Source organism: Meriones unguiculatus, chromosome 3 (genome assembly GCF_030254825.1).
Source record: "Meriones unguiculatus strain TT.TT164.6M chromosome 3, Bangor_MerUng_6.1, whole genome shotgun sequence".
In the NCBI taxonomy this organism is placed as follows: domain Eukaryota; kingdom Metazoa; phylum Chordata; class Mammalia; order Rodentia; family Muridae; genus Meriones; species Meriones unguiculatus.
Window position 1 is genome coordinate 102,695,719 of NC_083351.1, and position 8,641 is coordinate 102,704,359.

Here is an 8,641-nt window from a genome sequence, read left to right on the forward strand (position 1 = left end):
TACGTTCGATGCACATCCCATCTGTCTTTCTAAATGAGGATTGATCATCTTACCACATGTCCGCTCAATTGATTATCTTTTTTAGGTGTATAGATTTCATTATGTTTATCATATCTTATAGGTCTATATAAGTGAGTATATCCCATGTTTGTCTTTCTCCTTCTGGGATATTTCACTCAGAATGATCTTTTCTAGATCCCACCATTTGCCTGCAAATTTCATGATTTCCTCCTTTTTGATTGCTGAGTAGTATTCCATTGTATAAAAATACCACAATTTCTGTACCCATTCCACCGTTGATGGACATCTGGGTTGTTTCCAGGTTCTGGCTATTACAAATAGAGCTGCTATAAACATGGTTGATCAAGTGTCCTTTTTGTGTACTTGAACAAACTTTGGGTATATACCTAGCAGTGGTATAGCTGGGTCTGTAGGAAGCACTATTCCTATTTGTCTTAGAAGGCGCCAGATAGCTTTCCAGAGTGGTTGTACCAGTTTACATTCCCACCAGCAGTGGAGCAGGGTTCCCCTTTCTCCACAACCTCTCCAGCATGTGTTATCGCTTGAGTTTTTCATCTTGGCCATTCTGATGGGTGTAAGGTGATATCTCAGGGTCGTTTTGATTTGCATTTCCCTGATGGCTAATGAGGATGAGCATTTCTTTAAGTGTTTTTCTGCCATTCGATATTCCTCTGTCGAGAATTTTCGGTTTAGCTCTGTTCCCCATTTTTTAATTGGATTACTTGGTTTGCTGCTTTTCAGCTTCTTTAGTTCTTTGTATATACTGGATATTAGTCCTCTGTCAGATAAAGGGTTAGTGAAGATTCTTTCCCAATCTGTAGGCAGTCGTTTTGTTTTGATGACGGTATCCTTTGCTTTACAGAAACTTTTCAGTTTCATGAGGTCCCATTTATTGATTGTTGCTCTTAGAGCCTGTGCTGTTGGTGTTCTGTTCAGGAAGTTGTCTCCTGTGCCAATGAGCTCTAGGCTGTTCCCCACTTTTTTTTCCAATTGATTTAGGGTATCTGGTTTTATGTTGAGGTCCTTGATCCACTTTGACTTTAGTTTTGTGCAGGGTGATAAATATGGATCTATTTTCATTTTTCTGCATGTAGACATCCAGTTGGTCCAGCACCATTTGTTGAAGATGCTGTCTTTTTTCCATTGAATGGAATTGGCTTCTTTGTCGAATATCGAGTATTCATAGGTGTGTGGATTTATTTCTGGGTCTTCTATGCGGTTCCATTAATCCTCCTTTCTGTTTCTATGCCAGTACCATGCAGTTTTTATTACTGTTGCCCTGTAGTACAGCTTGAGATCAGGAATGGAGATACCTCCAGATGATCTGTTGTTGTACAGGATCATTTTGGAGATTCTGGGTTTTTTGTTTCTCCATATGAAGCTGAGAATCTTTTTTTCAAGGTCTGTAAAGAATTGAGATGGTATTTTGATGGGAATTGCATTGAATCTGTAGATTGCTTTTGGCAGTATGGCCATTTTCACAATGTTAATCCTACCAATCCATGAGCACGGGAGATCTTTCCATCTTCTGATATCTTCTTCAATTTCTTTCTTCAGAGACTTGAAGTTTTGCTCAAACAGGTCTTTCACTTGCTTGGTTAGGGTCACACCAAGGTACTTTATGTTATTAGTGGCTATTGTGAAGGGTGTTGTTTCCCTAATTTCTTTCTCAGCCTTTTTGTCTTTGGTATATAGGAGGGCTTCTGATTTTTTTGAGTTGATTTTGTATCCTGCCACTTTGCTGAAGGTGTTTATCAGATGAAGGAGTTCTCTGGTTGAATTTTTGGGTTCCCTCATGTATCCTATCATATCATCTGCATATAGTGACACTTTGACCTCTTCCTTTCCGATTTGTATCCCCTTGATCTCCTTTAGTTGTCTTATTGCTCTGGCTAGGACTTCAAGTACTATGTTGAAGAGATATGGGGACAATGGACAGCCTTGTCTTGTCCCTGATTTCAGTGGGATTGATTTAAGTTTCTCTCCATTGAGTTTGATGTTAGCTATAGGCTTGCTATATATTGCCTTTACTATGTTTAGGTATGTGCCTTGTATCCCTGATCTCTCCAAGACTTTAAACATGAATGGGTGTTGGACTTTGTCAAATGCTTTTTCGGCGTCTAAGGAGATGATCATGTGGTTTTTCTCCTTCAGTTTGTTTATGTAGTGGATTACATTGATGGATTTCCGTATGTTGAACCACCCTTGCATGCCAGGGATGAAGCCTACTTGGTCATGGTGGATGATATCTTTGATGTGTTCTTGGATTCGGTTTGCAAGTATTTTATTGACTATTTTTGCGTCAATGTTCATAAGAGAGATAGGCCTAAAGTTCTCTTTTTTTGTTGGGTCTTTGTGTGGTTTAGGTATTAAGGTGACTGTGGCTTCATAGAATGAGTTTGGTAGTGTTCCTTCTGTTTCTATTTTGTGGAATAGCTTGAGGAGAATTGGAGTTAGCACTTCTTTGAAGGTCTTGTAGAATTCTGTGCTGAAGCCATCTGGTCCAGGGCTTTTTTTTTGGAGGGGAGACTGTTAATGACTGCTTCGATTTCCTTGGGAGATATAGGGCTATTCAGTCTTTCTACCTGATCTTGACTTAGTTTTGGTAGATGGAATCTTTCAAGAAAATTATCCATTTCATTTAGATTCTCAAATTTTGTGGCATATAGGCTTTTGTAGTATGACCTAATAATTGTTTGGATTTCCTCAATGTCTGTGGTTATGTCCCCATTTTCATTTCTGATTTTGCTGATCTGGATAGTTTCTCTCTGCTTTTTAGTTAGTTTGGCTAAGGGTTTGTCTATCTTGTTGATTTTCTCAAAGAACCAGCTTTTTGTTTCATTGATTCTTTGGATAGTTTTATTTGTTTCTAGTTGATTGATTTCAGCCCTTAGTTTGATTATTTCCAGCCGTCTGCTCCTTTTGGGTGTATCTGCTTCTTTTTGTTCTAGGGTTTTCAGTTGGGCCATTAAGTTGTTTGTATGTGATGTTACAAATTTCTTCTTGCAGGCACTTAGTGCTATAAATTTTCCTCTGAGCACTGCTTTCAGTGTGTCCCATAAATTTGGGTATGTTGTGCCTTCCTTTTCATTGAATTCTAGGAAGTCTTTAATTTCTTTCTTTATTTCTTCCTTAACCCAGCTGTCATTGAGTAGTAAGTTGTTTAGTTTCCATGTGCGTGTCGGCTTTTTGTTGTTTCTGTTGTTGTTGAGGTCGAGCTTTAGTCCATGGTGGTCAGATAGTATACAAGGGATTATTTCAATCCTTTTGTATCTGTTGAGGCTTGCTTTGTGGCCCACTATATGGTCTATTTTGGAAAAGGTTCCATGGGGTGCTGAAAAGAAGGTGTACTCTTTTGAGTTTGGGTGAAATGATCTGTAGACGTCTATTAGGTCCATTTGATTTAGGGATTCTGTGAGTGCTTTTATTTCCCTATTTGGTGTCTGTCTAGTTGATCTGTCCCTTGGTGAGAGTGGAGTGTTGAAGTCTCCCACTATTAAGGTATTAGGATCAATGTATGATTTAAGCTTTAGTAATGTTTCATTTACGAATGTCGGTGCTCTTGTATTTGGGGCATAGATATTCAAGATTGTGATGTCCTCTTGGTGGATTTTTCCTTTGATGAGAATATAGTGGCCCTCCTTATCTTTTTTGATTAACTTGGGTTGAAAGTCTATTTTATTAGATATTAGGATGGCTACTCCAGCTTATTTTCTGGAACCGTTTGCTTGAAAAACAGTTTTCCAGCCCTTTACTCTGAGGTAGTGTTTGTCTTTGTTGCATAGGTGTGTTTCTTGGATGCAACAGAATGTTGGATCCTGTTTCCTTAACCATTCTGTTAGCCTGTGTCTTTTTATTGGTGAGTTGAGTCCATTGATATTGATTGATAATAGTGACCAATGCATGTTAGTTCCTTTTGTAATGGAGTCGATGATCTAACCCTGATTCATTGCTTGTTTTCTTTTCATTTTTGTTGGGACATTATCTGTATGCCCTGTTTTCTTGGGTGAATTTGTTTTCATTGGATTGGAGTTTTCCTTCTAGTATCTTCTGTAGGGATGGTTTGCTGTGTAGATATTGTATAAATTTAGTTTTGTCATGGAATATTTTGTTTTCTCCATCTATGTTGATTGAAAGCTTTGCAGGGTATAGTAGTCTGGGTTGACATTTGTGATCTCTTAGAGTCTCCATGATACTTGCCCAGGCCCTTCTGGCTTTCATAGTTTCTGATGAGAAGTCCGGCGTGATTCTGATAGGTCTACCTTCATATGTTACTTGGCCTTTTTCCCTTGCTGCTTTTAATATCTTTTCTTTGTTCTGTAGATTTAGTGTTTTGACTATGATGTGACGTGATGTGTTTCTTTTCTGGTCTAGTCTATTTGGAGTTCTGTAGGCATCTTGTATATTTATGGACATCTCTTTCTTTAAGTTGGGAAAATTTTCTTCTATGATTTTCTTGAAAATATTTTCTGGACCTTGGAGTCTGGAGTCTTCTTTTTCGTGTATTCCTATTATTCTTAGATTTTGTCTTTTCATAGCATCCTTGATTTCTTGGATATTTTGTGATTGGAACTTTTCTGATTTTACTTTTTCTTTGAGAGAAGTATCCATTTCTGCAAGTGTGTCTTCAGCTCCAGAGATTCTCTCTTCCATCTCTTGTATTCTGTTGGTGATGCTTACTTTTGTGGTTCCTGATCTTTTCTCCAAGTTCTCCAGCTCAAGGGTTTTCTCATTTTGTGTTTTCTTTATTGATTCTAATTCTGTTTTCATGCCTTGCACCATTTCTTTCATGTGTTTGAATTTGGATTCCTGTCTCTCTACGATGGCCTCTATTTCTATTTTTTTTTTGTTTTGTTTTGTTTTGTTTTTTTTTTCTTTTTTTATTTTTTATTTTTTTTTATCAGTTACATTTTATTAACTCTGTATCCCAGCCGTGTCCCGATCCCTCATTCCCTCCCAGTCCCTCCCTCCCTCCCTCCCTCATCTCCACCGTGCCCCTTTCCAAGTCCACTGATGGGGGGGACCTCCTCCCCATTCATCTGATCCTGTTTTATCAGGTATCTTCAGGACTGGCTGCAAAGCCCTCCTCTGTGGCCTAACAGGACTGCTCCTCCCTTCGGGGGTGGGGAGACCAAAGAGCCAGTCATCGAGTTCCTGTTAGAAATAGTCCCTGTTCCCCTCACTTTGGGAAACCAATTGGTTACTGAGCTACCACAGGCTACATCTGAGTGGAGGTTCTAGGTTATATCCATACGTGGTCCTTGGTTGAATGTCAGTCTCAGAAAAGACCCTGTGCCCAGATATATTTGGTCCTTGTGGAGCTCCTATCCTTTCCCCATCAGACTAACTCCCCTTCTTTCTTATGATTCCCTGTACTCTGCCAAAGGTTTGGTCATGAGTCTTTGCTTTGAAAACACTGCTAGTTAGAGTCTTTCAGATGAGCTCAGTAGACTCCTGTCATACGTTCAATGCACATCCCATCTGTCTTTCTAAATGAGGATTGATCATCTTTCCCCATGTCCGCTCAATTGATTATCTTTTTTAGGTGTATAGATTTCATTATGTTTATCATATATCTTATAGGTCTATATAAGTGAGTATATCCCATGTTTGTCTTTCTCCTTCTGGGATATTTCACTCAGAATGATCTTTTCTAGATCCCACCATTTGCCTGCAAATTTCATGATTTCCTCCTTTTTGATTGCTGAGTAGTATTCCATTGTATAAAAATACCACAATTTCTGTACCCATTCCACCGTTGATGGACATCTGGGTTGTTTCCAGGTTCTGGCTATTACAAATAGAGCTGCTATAAACATGGTTGAGCAAGTGTCCTTTTTGTGTACTTGAACAAACTTTGGGTATATACCTAGCAGTGGTATAGCTGGGTCTGGAGGAAGCACTATTCCTATTTGTCTTAGAAAGCGCCAGATAGCTTTCCAGAGTGGTTGTACCAGATTACATTCCCACCAGCAGTGGAGCAGGGTTCCCCTTTCTCCACAACCTCTCCAGCATGTGTTATCGCTTGAGTTTTTCATCTTGGCCATTCTGATGGGTGTAAGGTGATATCTCAGGGTCGTTTTGATTTGCATTTCCCTGATGGCTAATGAGGATGAGCATTTCTTTAAGTGTTTTTCTGCCATTCGATATTCCTCTGTCGAGAATTCTCTGTTTAGCTCTGTTCCCCATTTTTTAATTGGATTACTTGGATTGCTGCTTTTCAGCTTCTTTAGTTCTTTGTATATACTGGATATTAGTCCTCTGTCAGATAAAGGGTTAGTGAAGATTCTTTCCCAAACTGTAGGCAGTCGTTTTGTTTTGATGACGGTATCCTTTGCTTTACAGAAACTTTTCAGTTTCATGAGGTCCCATTTATTGATTGTTGCTCTTAGAGCCTGTGCTGTTGGTGTTCTGTTCAGGAAGTTGTCTCCTGTGCCAATGAGTTCTAGGCTGTTCCCCACTTTTTTTTCCAATTGATTTAGGGTATCTGGTTTTATGTTGAGGTCCTTGATCCACTTTGACTTTAGTTTTGTGCAGGGTGATAAATATGGATCTATTTTCATTTTTCTGCATGTAGACATCCAGTTGGTCCAGCACCATTTGTTGAAGATGCTGTCTTTTTTCCATTGAATGGAATTGGCTTCTTTGTCGAATATCGAGTATTCATAGGTGTGTGGATTTATTTCTGGGTCTTCTATGCGGTTCCATTGATCCTCCTTTCTGTTTCTATGCCAGTACCATGCAGTTTTTATTACTGTTGCCCTGTAGTACAGCTTGAGATCAGGAATGGAGATACCTCCAGATGATCTGTTGTTGTACAGGATCATTTTGGAGATTCTGGGTTTTTTGTTTCTCCATATGAAGCTGAGAATCTTTTTTTCAAGGTCTGTAAAGAATTGAGATGGTATTTTGATGGGAATTGCATTGAATCTGTAGATTGCTTTTGGCAGTATGGCCATTTTCACAATGTTAATCCTACCAATCCATGAGCACGGGAGATCTTTCCATCTTCTGATATCTTCTTCAATTTCTTTCTTCAGAGACTTGAAGTTTTGCTCAAACAGGTCTTTCACTTGCTTGGTTAGGGTCACACCAAGGTACTTTATGTTATTAGTGGCTATTGTGAAGGGTGTTGTTTCCCTAATTTCTTTCTCAGCCTTTTTGTCTTTGGTATATAGGAGGGTTTCTGATTTTTTTGAGTTGATTTTGTATCCTGCCACTTTGCTGAAGGTGTTTATCAGCTGAAGGAGTTCTCTGGTTGAATTTTTGGGGTCGCTCATGTATACTATCATATCATCTGCAAATAGTGACACTTTGACCTCTTCCTTTCCGATTTGTATCCCCTTGATCTCCTTTAGTTGTCTTATTGCTCTGGCTAGGACTTCAAGTACTATGTTGAAGAGATATGGGGACAATGGACAGCCTTGTCTTGTCCCTGATTTCAGTGGGATTGATTTAAGTTTCTCTCCATTGAGTTTGATGTTAGCTATAGGCTTGCTATATATTGCCTTTACTATGTTTAGGTATGTGCCTTGTATCCCTGATCTCTCCAAGACTTTAAACATGAATGGGTGTTGGACTTTGTCAAATGCTTTTTCGGCGTCTAAGGAGATGATCATGTGGTTTTTCTCCTTCAATTTGTTTATGTAGTGGATTACATTGATGGATTTCCGTATGTTGAACCACCCTTGCATGCCTGGGATGAAACCTACTTGGTCATGGTGGATGATATCTTTGATGTGTTCTTGGATTCGGTTTGCAAGTATTTTATTGAGTATTTTTGCGTCAATGTTCATAAGAGAGATAGGCCTGAAGTTCTCTTTTTTTGTTGGGTCTTTGTGTGGTTTAGGTATTAAGGTGACTGTGGCTTTATAGAATGAGTTTGGTAGTGTTCCTTCTGTTTCTATTCTGTGGAATAGCTTGAGGAGAATTGGAGTTAGCACTTCTTTGAAGGTCTTGTAGAATTCTGCGCTGAAGCCATCTGGTCCAGGGCTTTTTTTGGAGGGGAGACTGTTAATGACTGCTTCGATTTCCTTGGGAGATATAGGGCTATTCAGTCTTTCTACCTGATCTTGACTTAGTTTTGGTAGATGGAATCTTTCAAGAAAATTATCCATTTCATTTAGATTCTCAAATTTTGTGGCATATAGGCTTTTGTAGTATGACCTAATAATTGTTTGGATTTCCTCAATGTCTGTGGTTATGTCCCCATTTTCATTTCTGATTTTGCTGATCTGGATAGTTTCTCTCTGCTTTTTAGTTAGTTTGGCTAAGGGTTTGTCTATCTTGTTGATTTTCTCAAAGAACCAGCTTTTTGTTTCATTGATTCTTTGGATAGTTTTATTTGTTTCTAGTTGATTGATTTCAGCCCTTAGTTTGATTATTTCCAGCCGTCTGCTCCTTTTGGGTGTATCTGCTTCTTTTTGTTCTAGGGTTTTCAGTTGGGCCATTAAGTTGTTTGTATGTGATGTTACAAATTTCTTCTTGCAGGCACTTAGTGCTATAAATTTTCCTCTGAGCACTGCTTTCAGTGTGTCCCATAAATTTGGGTATGTTGTGCCTTCCTTTTCATTGAATTCTAGGAAGTCTTTAATTTCTTTCTTTATTTCTTCCTTAACCC